General features: G+C 35.7%; 1 protein-coding gene across 12 annotated transcripts in view; it reads left to right on the top strand.

Moving 5' to 3' along the window:
* ZNF280D (zinc finger protein 280D) overlaps nt 1-16,489 on the top strand; it is a 125,550-nt gene that overhangs the window by 5,690 nt on the left and 103,371 nt on the right. For 7 of the 12 annotated variants that reach the window (XR_013827368.1, XR_013827369.1, XR_013827370.1 and 4 more), the window contains exons 2-3: nt 1,804-1,954; nt 14,895-15,108. The exons of 1 other annotated variant lie outside the window; for it this stretch is intronic. The gene's annotated coding sequence lies outside the window, so the exon portion shown is untranslated. Of the gene's footprint in view, nt 1-163; nt 650-1,803; nt 1,955-6,754; nt 6,896-14,894; nt 15,109-16,489 lie in introns of those variants that run through there. 4 more of the 12 variants (XR_013827367.1, XR_013827376.1, XR_013827372.1 and 1 more) reach the window with 4 other exon arrangements.

The raw sequence follows: 16,489 nt of genomic DNA on the forward strand, positions 1-16,489 counted from the left end.
AGCAGATGAAAGGGTCTGCCACCCTAAAATATGCCACTTTGACATAAGGATTATTTTGAGCAGAAGGCAATTGAGAACCAACAGATGCAGGAAGAGCCCTCTTCCCATCCCCCCCCTGCCCCGCCCAAAATTAACTGCCTAAAAGCAGGGCATACATTTCTTTTTGTGAAGGTTCTTACCTTACTGCACCAGGAAAGGAAGAGTGACTCTTATCACCTAAGATGGAGAGTTGATAGATGAGTTTGCATAAACAGACCCAACTAAAATAACACTTATCTTCCATTAGTTCTGCCACGCATTTCCTAGTTTCTTCCCCAGGATTTATTGTCTTTCAAAGCCCCAATTCCCTTTCCTTTGTTAAAATGGTATATACACCCTGAGTCTAACTGCTTCTTTGAGTTTTACTTCTTTTCTGTGAACTCCAGTGTATGTAAATATTAATAAAAATTATGTGCTTTTTCTCCCGTTGATTTATTTGTCTGTTGTTAATTTAATTCACAGGCCCCAGATACTGCAACCTAAAAGGGTAGAAGTAAAGTTTTTACTTCCTGACACAGACTACAAAGATAATGCCTTGAGTCTTCTATACCTTTTGGGAAGCTGATGCAGTATTTTGTGCAAAACAATAGGAAAACTCAAGAAAAGAAAGGTGAAGGATAATGTATTAGTGATGATTTATTTCACTCTCGCGTTATCCTTCTAGGCAATTAAAACGTTCTTCTGTTTTCTTATTATTTTAGTTTTTTTAAAGCATAGTTGGGAAAAATTGATGCTCAGTGGTGAAATAACACCTAGGATGATGGAATTAGCAAAATATTTTGAGGTGTAGGAAGAATAAAATCACTAATATCCCATAATGTATCTTAGATTTATAAAAGGAGTCTATGGGCTCACCTAGTAATTGTAAGATAGAATGATTTTTATTCTATTTTAAAGTAATAAGTTACTTTTCCCTTTGTTGTGTGAAGATCTCTAGGAAACAAAGTCATAAAATGTCAATTTTTAAAACTAGAACTGCTAAGGAAAGAAAATTAAAAACTGAACCTATGGACTCTGATAGTGTGCTGAAGGTTAATGGTTAGTTTGGACGGTAAGGTGCAGAGTTCCACTGCTTTCCAGCACTGCTTTCCTCCTACTACTATGATAGGTTTTTTTCACCCTTTTGCACTCCATCTCTAATGGAGTAAGGGTTCTACAAGGCTCTCCCTTTACCACGTACGTATGTTATGAAGCTGGATTTTCCTCACTTCAACAAAACAAGATGGTGTAACAGATTGAATACAGAAGCAGATAAGAGAATCCAGCTGTCTTTATGAACACAGATATTAAAATTAATGAGATTGTAAAAATGGAAAACAATGCCACTCTAAATTTTTGTTTTGGAAAATACAGCTATTTTTTATAAAAGTATTTGTGTTAATATGCAATGGGTTTGTTATAGTCACTTTTAAGTAAATTAATATATATTTCTTAAATTTCTCAGGTTGGGTTTGTAGGCTTCATCCTTAGAAGTTAATCAACTACACTCTTTTTTGCCAGGTTTGATTTCTTCAGCATGACAGCTGCCTGAATGCCTTTCAGTTGAGGGATATTAACCAAAGCAAAGATCATTAGTCTATGAAATAATTTGCTCCTTGCTTCTAGGCTCTACCCATGTGTTCCTTATTTTGTGGGTATTTGTTCTTAACCTTTGGCACGTTTGAGAAGCAAAACTTGGAGGGTTTGGGAGAGGTCTGGGGATTTTAGGTATATCCTAATCCCTATCGCCTTTGTTTACTCACTCATTTTGCTTTTCCTATTCAGGGTTTAAGATTATCTGACTTTGAACTATACAGGATTGCTGACTGCTGATAGAAAGGTCCTCATGGAACAAAATGCACCATGGAAGTGGCTTTGTTAAATTCCATGAGGAAAAATAAATAATATATCTCCCAACTGTATTGAATAGCAAAAGGTAAATAAGAAAATTGACATTACTTTTGACACTACATTGTTAGTATTTGTGTTTTTTTGAGAAGTTATAACACAAGATATCTTTCTAATTTTTCATTTCTTTTATTGTAGTGTTTTAGTGACTATAAAGTATTTCATGGTTATATTTCTTCCTCAAAATAAATAGTATTTGGAGATGGGTGGTATTATCCTTTATAGATGAGGAAATTGAGTTTCAGAAAAAGTTCATTTCATTCATTGTAATACTGGGTGCCAGACACTGCATATTCATTTTGTAAGGTGTGATACCGTGGTCTTCCCTCACTTCACCTTCAGCGTTTCTAGCTCAGAATTGTGTTCTCTTCTCTTTGGGTTAGACAGTGCAGGCCTGGCAGCACAGCCTCTGGTGGAAGTGCCAGCTCCTAGAGCATTTGGTCTATTCTCTGCCTCACTGCATTCTGGAAGCTTCTGGTACTAGTATAACCAAGCTCTGCATGCATTGGTGGAGAGTTATTGAAGAGTTTGGAATTGATAAGTGACACAATAAAAGCATTATTTTAGGAAATTGTTAATTTGGTGCTTCTGTATTGAATGGATGAAAGCAGATAGATCTGGATGCTGAGAGACAGTATAAAGTGAATCTTATAAAGTAAATCTGATGCTATAGGTGTGAGGTTCTAAGGGCCTGAACAAGTACTTATGAATGGAAAGGCAAGGTTGGTTGTGGGAAATATTTTGAGGGAAGACTGTAGGACTGGGGAATTGATAGGATGAATGAAAGAGGGAAACATTGAAAAAAAACTGCAAAAGGGTGACAGTTTCATTTGAGGAAAAAGAGAAAGGCAAAAGTAGAATTGTTAAAAATCGGAGTAAGATTAATCTAATATAAAATTTACCATTCTTGACTAAAGTGTACAATTCAGTGGCATTTAGTATATTCACAATGTTGTGCAATCATCAGTGCTATCTAATCCCAGAATATTCTCAGTTTCTCAAACCCTTACCCATTAAGCAGTCTCTCCCCGCTTCTTCCCTCTCCCCCAGCTCCTGGCAACCACTGATCTGCTTTCTGCTCTATGGATTTGCTTATTCTGCGCATTTTATATAAATGGAAGCATAACATGACTGACTTCTTTCACTTTGCATAATGTTTTCAAGGTTCATCATGTTGTCACATATATCAGTACCTCATCTTTTTTTAATTCCCTTGTATGGATGTATCACATTTTGTCTATCCATTCATCAGTCAGTTGATAAACATTTAGCTTGTTTCTACTTTTTGGCTATTATGAATAATGCTGTAGAACTAATTTTTGAGGGAAAGTTAATGTTCAGTTTTGGAAATATTGAATTTGAGGTGAGTTTAAATATCCATATAGCAGTTTTCAGCAGTTAAGAGATGAAGGACTGAAACAGTTAAGAAGTTAGGGTTGGAAGTTAATATTTGATGATTTTATAGGCTGCTATTGAGAACTGATAGCTAAGACTATGAAGTTTATTAGATTTGTCTTTTAGGAAACAATTTGTGTAGGGCTAAGGTCTAAACTTTATAGAACCTGATTTTACATTGTTTAAGAAGGAAGGGAATATGAAGAATCTGTAAAGAGTTAAAAAGGAGGAGATGGATAGAGAACCAGTCTATTGGCATAGAGAAAATTACTGAGGAGCATGTCTCAAGAAATTGGGTTAGGACTTCCCTGGGGGTCAGTGGTTAAGACTGTGCTTCCACTGCAGGGGGCGTGGGTTCGATCCCTGATCGGGGAACTAAGATCCTGCATGCTGTGTGACATGGCCAAAAATAAATACCCTCATAAATAAATAAAAGGTTTAAAAAAAAAAAGAAATTGGGTTAAAATTGATGCAAGATAAGGAAAATGAAAATGGAAGAAAGGGTTATTTGATTTGGCTGTTGGAAAGATTATTGGGATCTTAAGATGGATACCTTCAGCAGAATACTGTGTGGTAGAAAATGTAGCTGTCCTGCTGTGCTCAGCTCAGTTTTGACTGACAGAGTGGGTGGTGGTAACTGCTGTAGCCTGGATCAGGATCAGCAGGAGGTTTTAGAATACTTGGACCAAGTGGAGATGGTGCAAAGAGAGATTCCCCATACCTTGTTGTAAAGAAGGGTTGCTTTTATCAGTACATAGGAACTTTTAATGATTGTGCTGATTTGGATTGCTTTGTAGATTTAAGTAGTCTGCTCAAGCACAGGCTTTCTACTTATTAATATTATATTAACATTTTTTGTGTTAACAGAAATTTTAAAATTCTAAAAAGTTGGTTTGTCATGATGATTTGATACTTGAGATGTTTGCTCTGAATCAGTATCTGTTAAATAGATCTTGATATTGTTGGGAGTTCTGAGTTAAGCCATAAAACAGGCTTACTTATTAAAATGCAATTTATATTGTTTATTTAAAATTATTGGGGATTTCCCTGGCGATTCAGTGGTTAGGACTCCACGCTTCCACTGTGGGGGGGCCTAGGTTCAGTCCCTGGTCAGGGAGAACTGGGATCCTGCATGCCACGTGGGTGGCCAAAAAAAAAATTATCAACTGTTATTTTTTTTTTTTCAGGAATTTACTTGCTTCGAATAAACTCAAGAATTTCATTCTGAGTGTTGTTTCATTCTTTACGTTGTACTTGAGAGTTTCTAGAAAATCTTTGGGTACAGTAGGTAGATTACTAAAATTCTTAATTTCTAATTCCAAAATGAACTTTCATAATTCAGCATTCTCAATTAGGGCAGTTTTTTTTTACTGAAATATGACAAATCCCCCTTTTCTTTCAGTCTAGGCAAAAAATTTACAAATACTAGATGAATATGTTTACAATATTAGGGTTGGAAGGATCCTTGGGGATCTTGAAAGTGACCATTTTCAATTGCATAATGTTTGAACTTTTCATATTTTTCTTTGGTGATCTGTCACATCTCAAGTTTATCTCATTTCCTGATATTTTAACTGCTGATTGTTTTGTTCTTATATGAAATCTGCCTCCCTGTTATTTTGGTCTTGTTCCTGGTGGAGGCAAATAATATGTGGCTGAAATCTCTGGCCTTCAAAGTGCCTGGGTTTGAATCCTTGTTCTACCACTTAGTTTTGTTACTTTGGGTAAGGTGCTTAATCTCTATAATTCAATTTCCACAGCTGTAAAGCAGGGACACTAATGGTGTCTGCCTCATAGAATTTTTTTGGGATTGGATGAAATGCATTGGATGCATGTATTTAATTAATTAGCAAATGGTAATAATTGTCATTATAAATAATAACTTATTATAACTTATAATAGTATGTAATGAATTAAGTAGTTGTATTGAAGCTCAAACTAGGAATGAAATTCTCTAGTTTACTCAAAACAAGTAAATATTAGCAGTGTTGTTATCGTTATTATCACTTGAGCCACAAGGAACGAGTCACCCTCTTGCCTTTTTTCTTATGACAAACTTTAAAATATCTGTAAACAGCTTTCACTTCTACCACCCCTGCCTCACGGTCTCATGTTTTTCCTAGGTTAGATATATTAGTCCTTTGACCTAGACAAAGCTTTAATTTTAATTCTTTGTAGTGGGCATCTGTTGTTTTTACTACCCAACATCCATTCACCCTTACCTCCCTTACCTTGGTAACATATGTCTTGATCTTGATTTTCCTGTGGGGAACCATCCCCTCCTCCAGTATTTATCTTGTAGGTGGTGTGTTGTACCCGCCTCCCCCCTCCCCCGCCCCTTTTGGGTCTCTGGTACCAGGAGGATCAATAGTGATTGGTTTAGGGAAGGGCATATGACTTTAGCCAAGCCAGTCAACTCCAATCAGAGCTGGTCCTTTTATCATTGTCCTGGTCTTGAATGTTGGAAGGTGTTAAGTTGAGCTACTGTAGTCATTCACAATGGGAGGACCCTTTCTGAGGATAGAATCAGAATAGAGGAAGTGAAGCCTAGGGATGGAGAGAGAAAAACCAGGTTTACGTATCATTGTTTAAAATGTGCCTACAGCAAATGCTGTAAATGAGCCAATAAATTCTCTTTTGCATAAGCCAGTTTAAGTTGGGTTTTCTTTCTGTTACTTAAAAGTTGAAGGAGTCATAGCCAATACACAGTATTTCAAGTGGGGATTGAATCCGACAGAATAGAATAAAACCATCATCTCTTTGACTTTAGACTCAAATTCTTCTATTTTGACACTGTATCACAAGTCTGATTGTATCAGTTCCTGCTTAAAATCCCCTCAGTGGCTTTCCAGTTGCTCGTCGGGTAAGGACAGAATTCCTTAACATGGTCTTCAAAGTGCAGCATTGTTTGACTCCTATCTTACCTCCCATTGTATACCATCTTGCTCTCTTTTCCAGTCACACTGGTTTCTTTTCAGTTTCTTATATTTGCTGTGCCATGGATCTTTTGCACATGCTGTTGCTTTTGCATGGAATGCTTTCTTCCCTCTCCTGTTTGCCTAGTTAACTCTAACTCATTCTTCAAATAACAATTAATCATTGCTTCCTTAGGGGAGCCAGTTTTGATTATGCTAACTAGACCTAACTTCCTTACTCTGAGTTTTAAAATTCCTTGTCCATAGCCTTCATAGCACATATTGTCAGTTCAATCTGTTTGTATGAGTGTTTGTCTCTGTCTCTAGACTGTAAGGTTCATGAGTGCAAGACCTGTGTCTTAATTTTTGACCGTCATTGTATTCCTGCCTGGCACGATGTCTGGCACATAGTGCATGTTTATGTACTTTTTATTTTTGGATGTGAACCACTTTTAAAGTCTTTATTGAATTTGTTATGATATTGCTTCTGTTTTTTGTTTTGGTTTTTTGGCCCTGAGGCATGTGAGATCCTAGCTCCCTGACCAGGGATTGAACCCTCACCCCCTGCATTGCAAGGCGAAGTCTTAACCACTGGACTGCCAGGGAAGTCCCTAGATGTACTTTTTAAATGAATGAACTTTGGACTTACTGCCTCTCTGGTAACTAAAACTGATAAATAGTATATCTTCAATTTATATTTTTTGTAAATTTTGGTTTTTGAGCAAATACAAAACTAATTTTATGCTAGATTTTACCATTCATCCTACTTTGTTGAGATCTTCTGAAAGTCTCTTTTGTTATTTAACATGCATTATACTATTTACTCATCTATAAATGTAATCTGTACACAGTATGGTCTTTATCCAAATTATTGCTGTGAATATTGCCCTTTGTTAAGATATATAAGACATTGGAATGCCTTTCTTATTCCTGAACCATAACCGTATCTGTATCTTCAATCAGTATTATTATCCACTGCATCACATAGCAAACTCTGATGTGTGGGACTGGGGGTAGGGCAGGGGAAGGAATAAGGATTCATACTTTTTTACTCTACACACTTCTGTATGTTTGAGTCCCCATTTAATGAGTATTTTTACTTTAAAAAAAAACACTAATGAAAACATCCTTCCTTTAGAGATTAAGGGGTATGTTTCTCCCATGGTGGGGCATTTCCAAATCCTCCAGCTAGATGTGATTACTTTTTTTCAACCCCTGACCTAGAGATTCTTAGCCTTTTTGGTTCATAAACCTTATAACAGTTTGATGCCCCAGAAAATGTATGTGTGCACAGAATTTTGCACAGTTCTTATTTCTGTGGTTTCCTCAGCACCTTGTCATGAACCTCTGCTATAGCATTTCCAATTTTTATTTTTGTTATCTTTTTTGGAGTATAATTGCTTTACAATGTTGTGTTAGTTTCTGCTGTACAACGAAGTGAATCAGCTATATGTATACATATATCCCCTCCCTCTTGGACATCCCTCCCCACGCCATCCCACCCATCCAGGTCATCACAGAGCACCGAGCTGAGCTCCCTCTGCTATATGGCAGGTTCCCACTAGCTATCTGTTTTATACATGGTAGTGTATATATGTCAATCCTAATCTCCCAATTTATCCCTCCGCTTCCCCCCTGTGTCCACATGTCCATTCTCTACATCTGCGTCTCTATCCCTGCCCTGGAAATAGGTTCATCTGTACCATTTTTCTAGATTCCACCTATATGCATTAATGTACAATATTTGTTTTTCTCTTTCTGACTTACTTCATTCTGTATGACAGACCATCCACATCTCTACAAATGACCTAGTTTCTTTCCTTTTTATGGCTGAGTAATATTCCATTGTATATATGTATCACATCTTTATCCATTCATCTGTCATTGGACATTCCAATTTTTATTATTGCAGCTACCATGCCCTGTTTCGTATGATATTTATATATTTATCATAATCCCCCTACCAGATAGTTTCTTGAGGTAGGGACTTTTTTCTTTGAGGATTGTGCCTTGCGTTAGATAGAAAATGGTTAAGTGTATTATTTTTTTAAACTTTTAATTATTTGTATTATGTAGTATTTTTATTGTTTTTCGAAAATCTGAGCTCACTAACTTGGAGAATTGGTTTTCACTTGTAGTGGAGGTAAAAGAACCCTTTTCCTTTATCCTCTTAGGTTAAGTGCCTGGGATCTGCAAATTAAGTTGATGAAAGACAGATTAATAGGAGAAAAGGTGTACAAATTTTATTTGATGTTAATTTAACTTTTACGTTAATGGAGGTGTTCATCGAAAAAAACGAAGACTAATGAGGTGGTTAGACATGGGGGCTTATATACCATTTTTTTAAAAGATGGTAAATTTCGGGAGAGTGGCAGGTCAAAGGAAAAGAGGTTTGGGCTTCTAGGAGTGGTAAATTGAGGGAATGTACACATATGGGGGAAACTAATGGAAGATTAGGGCTATTTTAGTAAGGTTTGTTTGTGCAGCCCCATCTCGATGCCGACTTTCTGTCTCCAGTGATAATGGTAGTTTTTCCTCCTCCTGGAATGGGAGAGGGAAAGGGGAAGACCTTCACAATGGGAAATGTATGTCCTGCTTTTAGACAGATAGGAGGAGGGCAGAGAGCTCTTTCTGTGTTTCCTGCTTCTTAATTGCTGAAGTGGCATATGTTGATCTCCTATAGGCTTTAAGGAATTCTGGATTTCTTCTAATTTCAGAGAATTAAAGTGTTAATTCTTTGATTACCTACCTTCAGAGAATGAAGTTTTTTCTGTAAATTAGGAGGTGGACAGGAGAAGCTGGCCTAATTGCTTTTTAAGCCTTATTCTTGGAAGTAGCTAGGGCAGCCTCTTTCAAGACCTGGATTTTCCCTATCCTTGTTCTGATCTCATTGTAGGCCACTTCTTTCAAGGCTGACTCCCAACCCTTCCCCTTCTCTGTTTGCGTCTTTCTCTTAAGATTCCTGAATGAATCTTTTTTTTTTTTTATTTTGCCGTACGCGGCCCTTTCACTGTTGTGGCCTCTCCCGTTGTGGAGCACAGGCTCCGGACGCGCAGGCTTAGCGGCCATGGCTCACGGGCCTAGCCGCTCCGCGGCATGTGGGATCTTCCCGGACCGGGGCACGAACCCATGTCCCCTGCATCGGCAGGCGGACTCTCAACCACTGCGCCACCAGGGAAGTCCAATCATCTTTTTTTAAAATGACATTTGAAATTTTTGGTTTATTTTAAGAATAAAACTATGTAATATCCATACTCTCCCTTTTGAAGGTCGTTTTCTCCCTTTCTTGAAGTGACCATTTCCAGAAGGCAATGTTCTACTTCAAATAAAAATTAGAGTCTTTCAGAAATTGGGTGAGATTTGATGAAATATCTTCTAGAGTTTCTGTAATTCCCCAGTATTTTGTCTGCAGTATTTTAGCTGCTAGTGATCAGATGTTTTTAGTTGTACATTTTGTGTGGTTAGAATGTGCAATTTTCAAGAATAAGTCTGTGGTTTTTAACAGTAACAACTAGACTGATTCTGAAAAAGATAGATGTTTAGTTTTCTAACAATAAAACAAAAGCCATAAAAGGAGGAAATACTGATTTAAAATTTCATCTACTTAATGTTTTTAAATAAAAATTATAAGTTATTTATAAAATTTCAAATTTAAATACCTGAATTTTATGAAATCAAATTTCTGTGGGTCTCTCTTTCAATTATATACAGGTTTATCTTATGATTTAAGGTTTCTATTTGCGTGACTTGTCTTAGAATGTCAAAGTAGACGTGATCATTCTCTGCTTTTCTAATCCTGTTAAAATTAATTTCCACGATGGAATCAGTAGGTGATGGATACTAAGTGATAAAAAACTGGAATTTTAAACATGACTCTTCTTCTTCAAAAGACCGTATGCTTTTAAGATAATGAACATTAAATTAAAATTAATTTTTAGTATCTCCTTGAGATAGTGGAAATTCTTGAGAGATCATAAAACCAGGGTTGGAAATATTAGATTGTTACTCATAGTTAAGAACCCACTTCGAATCCTTAGAGCTCTATTCATTTGGGATTAGAATTCTAAAATTATAGACCTCCATTTCAGTATGACGTTAATGACAAAGACTAAAGAATTATTTATAAAATGAAATAGAACATAAACCAAAGCTTTAAGTCAGTGGGATGATTTGAATGCCTGATTTCTTGTGAAATTTGTGAGGGGAGAAAAGTGATAAATCAGACTTTTTTGAACAATGTTCCATGACCCTGTGTCATCCAAATCATTCCTCTGAAGAACTCTTCTAAGTATATAAACAAAATTGTTAAAGGTTTAATGTTTCTTATAGCTAGCATGTTAATCTTAGACTAAATTTATGTTAGTTGAACTTTATTTTTATGTGTTATTTTGAATATAAATTTTCACCGTTTGAAATGATTATATTAATTTCTGTTTCACATTTTCCCTTTTTTTTTTGATGTGGACCATTTTTAAAAATATTTATTGAATTTGTTACAATACTTCTTTTGTTTTATGTTTTTGGTTTTTTTGGCCCCAAGACATGTGGGATCTTAGCTCCCCGACCAGGGGTTGAACCCACACTCCCTGCATTGGAAGGCGAAGTCTTAACCACTGGACCGCAAGGGACGTCCTCTCACATTTTCCCTTTTATGTTAAGTTAATCATATCTGGTTTTGTTGTTGCCAACTTCTTGGTTAGTAATGTAACCCCCAATTAAAACATAATTTTTTTTTTTTTTTTTTTTTGCGTTACGCGGGCCTCTCATTGTTGTGGCCTCTCCTGTTGCGGAGCACAGGCTCCGGACGCGTAGGCTCAGCAGCCATGGCTCACGGGCCCAGCCGCTCCGCGGCATGTGGGGTCTTCCCGGACCGGGGCATGAACCCGCGTCCCCTGCATCGGCAAGCGCACTCTCAACCACTGCGCCACCAGGGAAGCCCCAACGTCATTTTTTATGATGAAAAAAAAAACAAAGATTAACTTCATAATGTGATTTCTTGGATTATTTTTTCGAATAACTCTAACTTTTGGGGTCTGGTTAGATGGAGAACTTAACCATTTACCTTATTCTTCACATTCACTTTTGTATTCTATTTACCACCTACTCATTTTTAAAAATGATTTTTTTAGAATTAAATTATGGGGATGCATATATAATGAAAGTGCTTTTTTAAAAATGGAAATGGTATAAGACACTTTATCCAAGTGTTAATTTTTATATGTTGGTAATTTTGAATTAGATACTTATTTTATTCTATAAGATTAGTAGAGTGTATAATTTAAGTGTTGATAAATTATAGGTGTGTGTTATGTGCATATGAGGGTTTAACATTTTATATGTTACTGAGTGTTTTAACTAGTTTATAAATGCTTTTTTAAAAGATGAAAATATCGCAGGATAGATTAGACAGCCACATTCCAGAAGGTTTATTTATAAAGCTAAACTTTTATTATGAGGGATCTACTGTAATGAAGATCCTGTAAGACAAAATGATTTCTAAATGCTCAGCTGATAGCTAGCTTATAAATTTCAGTATAATAATGAAATTGTGATCTGTTTTTAGAGTTCTTTAAAATGGGATTTAGCCCAGAGTTAAAAGTGGTTAAGATTTATTCAGTGATTTCTGTGTGCCAGGCATTGAGCTATGTGCTTTATGTATATTATCATTTAATCTCCATTATAACTCTGTGAATTAAGTTTTATATATATATATGCATATATATGCATATATACGTGTGTGTGTGTGTGCGTGTGTGTGTGTGTGTGTGTGTGTGTAGGCAAAGCACAGAGATTAACTAACTTGGCCAAGGTCATACAGTTAATAAGTAGTTGAGTCAGAGTTTGAACCTATTATTCTTCACCAAATTTTACTGTTTATGGTTAATAAATGTTTAAAGTATACATTAAAGTATAAAAAGCTGAATTAAACCTTAGAGATAATACAACTGAACTAAGAGCTGAGACCCAGAATTGTAAGGTAACTTGACTGAAAGTTGTGCCAGTGCTGGGGCTATGACTTGCTTCTTCTGGCTTCTAGCCTAGTACTCTTTTTATGTGTAGACTCCACAGCTGTGGATTGTGGAATGGCTTAATTTCCCCCTTACTAGAGAGTGTATAGGACTAAATGCATTACTTTTATTATTTAACACAGTGACATTGCATCAGGTGGTATCTATCAATGGCTAAAAGTAAAATTTTCAAACCGTTTAAAATTTAGACCCCACATTTCCTTTGACTTAAATTTTTTGTAGGAAAAATCCTTAAGATATAGTTTAATTTTAGATATATAAAATCTGAAACAAAAAATAATAAAGTAGAAATTATAATTTTTTATGTGAGCAGTCTCCAAAAGTCAATGAGTTATAATATAAAAAAGTCTTGTAAGTCATTTACTTGGAATTCATTTAGAAACAATCATATTAAACATGGTCATATAATTTCTACCTGAGTCAGTAGCTGAAGTGTAGTGTATTCTCTTCTTCTGGCTGTTTTGGAGCCACCTCTGAGCTGCAGAAGCTGTTGAAACCTTTTGGAGCTTTGAGATCCCCACTGCATACCTTTGTTGGATATTTCACTGCACTGGCAGCTGAATTCCATGCCTTACCACTAAAATTCTGAAGTGGTGACTTGAGAGATTTTGACCGTGATAGTTTTGGCGTGTTCCAGTGGCTGACATGCCAAAGGAATCCATTAAAGTGTTTGTTTATTAACCAGAATGAAATAAGGCAATGACTCTTTAGACCAGCATTGTCCAGTAGAAATGTTCTGTAGCTGCACTGTCAAATGCAGTAGCCACCAGCCACATGTGACTTTGAACATTTGCAATGTGGTTAGGGAAACTGAGGAACTGAGTTTTAAATTTTATTTAGTTTTAATTAAACTTAAATAGTCACCTGTGGCTAGTGGCTACTGTGTTACACAGTGCAGCTTTTGGCTGAATTACAGTTCTAATTGCCAGCTTTTTAGTGTGTTTGCTAGTGTGTCAGTTGAGGTTCCTAAGTAGCTACTATGATCCTCAGGCTTCTGAAGTAGGTTATCTTAAAGTCATCTTTATAGTCATAGGCAGCGGATATCTTGTTCATATGGACAGGTCATTTATTAATTGAATATTTGTAAATTGAGTACTAATTTTAAAGTTTTGCTAAATGATATTTATATGATCACTTAACAAAAATGTTATATGTGAGTCTCATAAGCTGTGTAATTAAGGCTCTTAGAGAATATTCTGTATTCTTGGTACTAGGAGGTCCTTAATGTTGAGCAAGAATTGTCATGTATCTGCTTAGGTACTGCTGATGTTAGTTTAGGGGCAAGCTACAACTATTCAAATAATTGAGTTAAAGAGACCTCATAACTTGGTGAATTTAGTTGAACACAATATTCACTAGAGTCTCTTGTAATAGTAATTTAAACATTTGTAGCAATAACTTCTGAGATTAAAATAATAATTTTTCTTTCCTGTGGACTAATTCAATCCAAATAACTTGGAAATTAAAAAGCAGGAAAACTAGCTTTTGTCAGCCTGAGAATAAAGAGGAATGTGAAGATTGTATCAGCTGTGTATCTTAATATTTTAGGTGTCTGCCATCTAATTTTTTACTTTTTTCCTTTATAAGTAAAGCAGTTTTAAAAATTTTTGTATATTTAAAAAAATTTTTGCTATTGTATGTGTGGGAATCCAGAAAGCAAATTCTTGTTTTAAATAAGGCAATTCAATTCTTTAAAAATAGATTTTATTTATTTATGGCCAAGTTGGGTCTTTGTTGCTGCGTGCGGGCTTTCTCTAGTGGCACCAAATGGGGGCTACTCTTTGTTGTGCGTGGGCTTCTCGTGGTGGCTTCTCTTGTTGCGGAGCACGGACTCTAGGCACGCGGGCTTCACTAGTTGTGGTGCACGAGCTTAGTTGCTCCGCGGTATGTGGGATCTTCCCAGACCAGGGCTCGAACCCATGTCCCCTGCGTTGGCAGGAGGATTCTTAACCCCTGCGCCACCAGGGAAGCCCCAATTCAAATTTTTACATGTTTATTCTAAAAGCATTTGTTTTGAATTATAAACATATTTATTATAAATTTTTGAAGGCAAATACTGTGACTTATTTATCTTTGTTTTTTCCCTAGAACTTTGTACATTACCTTACATACAGAAAGCAATGAGTATGATTAGTTTGAATAGTTATTTTTTGAATGAATTAATCTATGATGAAGTACTATATCCAATTAATTTTTTCCTTTTAAGTTTCATTGATTAAAAAACCCAGAGAAATATAAACTAAAACTTATTTAAGATTATGTTGTATTATGGAATGTGAAGAATAGGTAACAGTTAAAGATTAATGTCACTTAGCATCTGAAAAATTCAGATTTATTAAAATAGTACATTATGAGGCGATTATTCATTTTTACACAAGGATGCTTTTAAAAAAGTATTTGTAATTTAATAATTTCAGACTTCTTCAAATAGTAAGAGCTTAATAGAATCACCATTTCAGTTATTAAATTTGGGTTCATTCAAGAAAGAACCAGTTATGTAGAGTGAGTTAAATGTTTATGTTAAACTTACCAAATTTAAAAATTGAGCTTTTTATAGGAAAAATGATTAAGTATGTGTATATTTAATTTAATGAAATCCACTTTAATACTAGGTATCTTCATTTTATAGGAAGGAAAAGAGATAACTTGCTGCCTTGTGTGGAGTCACATGATGATCAAAATTAGATCCAAGAATTTCTAAACCCCAAGTTTCACATTTCAATATTTGGCTTTACTTAAAGTGACTCATAAAATTGACTGATGTCTTGTGTCAGTACTTAAATGACAATTTACAGAAAGTCAGCTCTTCAACTTGATTGGCGACAACGCTTTTCAGCCAAAAAGTAAGTGTTGCTGCCACTACTGATACTAGTGTATGTGGCTTTTGTACCAATAACTTTGCGTCAGGAGAAAGGATGAGAGGTAGGCACATTTCCTTAAAAACAACAACACTTAAAATTGTTAAGGTAGCAAATGCTCACATAAAAACAAATAATGTGAATTAAAATATGAGTAAAGTAGAAATGAAATGATTTCTCTCTGTGCCTGGTGATTGCTACTACTATTAGTTTGGTATACATAGTCATGTATGTTTCTTTTATGCATAGACAAAAATTAATTATTTCTAAAAAAATTGTAAAGCTGTTACGTATCTTCAGTAATTTTTTTCTCAACAATATATCCTGTATATATTGACAATGGCAGTACCGTGCTAAAAAGAGTAAGGAAGATCTTTGTCTTCTGCATGAGTTTGGTAGGGCTGCCATGACAAAGTATCATAGACTAGATGGCTTAAATGACAGAAGTTTATTTGCTCACAATTCTGGAGCCTAGAAGTCTAAGATCAAGGTGTTGGTAGGGTTAGTTCCTTTTGAGGGTCGTGAGGGAAGGATCTGTTCCAGGCCTCTCTCCTTGGCTTATAGGTGGTCATCTGCTTCCTATGTCTTCAGGGTGTCTTTCCTTAATACGTGTATCTGTGTCCTGATCTGCTATTCTTCTTTCTTTTTTAAAAATAATTAATTAATTTTGGCTGTGCCAGGTCTTAGTTGAGGCACATGGGATCTTAGTTGCAGCATATGGACTTCTTAGTTGTGGCATACATGTGGGATATAGTTCCCTGACCAGGGATCAAACCTGGACCCCCTGCGTTGGGAGCGCAGAGTCTTACACACTGGACCACCAGGGAAGTCCCCTGATCTGCTCTTCCTTTAAGGAAACTGGTCATAGTGGATTAGCGCCCACACACTGTCCCATTCATATATATATATATATATACACACACATATATATATATATGTGTATATATATATATATATATATGGTATATAGCTATATATGCCCTCTTTATATATCTAGTTAAGCATCACTTGTATCCATCTCCATTGCTGTTACTTTAGTTTAGACCTTCAGTACTGTTTCTCTTTTTTCCTTCCTCCCCTCCTCTTACTCTTCCTTTTTCTCCTCCACCTCAGCTTAAAGTAATATATATACATAGTTTTAAAAAATCAAACAACCTAAAAAGGCTTTAAGGAGTTTAACCTCAGTTTCTTGAAGAGTGCTTATGCACATATATATATATGTGTGCTGTCTGTTGCATAGTCAGTTTTAACCATTTTCTAATGATGTTTATCATGAGGATTTATGCTTTCTTACAGCTACGCCTTCCTTCCCTCTAAGTATCTCCCAACATAAAAAATCAAATCTGTATTTGATATTTTCATTATG

The sequence above is a fragment of the Stenella coeruleoalba genome (genome assembly GCF_951394435.1).
Source record: "Stenella coeruleoalba genome assembly, chromosome: 2".
In the NCBI taxonomy this organism is placed as follows: Eukaryota; Metazoa; Chordata; class Mammalia; order Artiodactyla; family Delphinidae; genus Stenella; species Stenella coeruleoalba.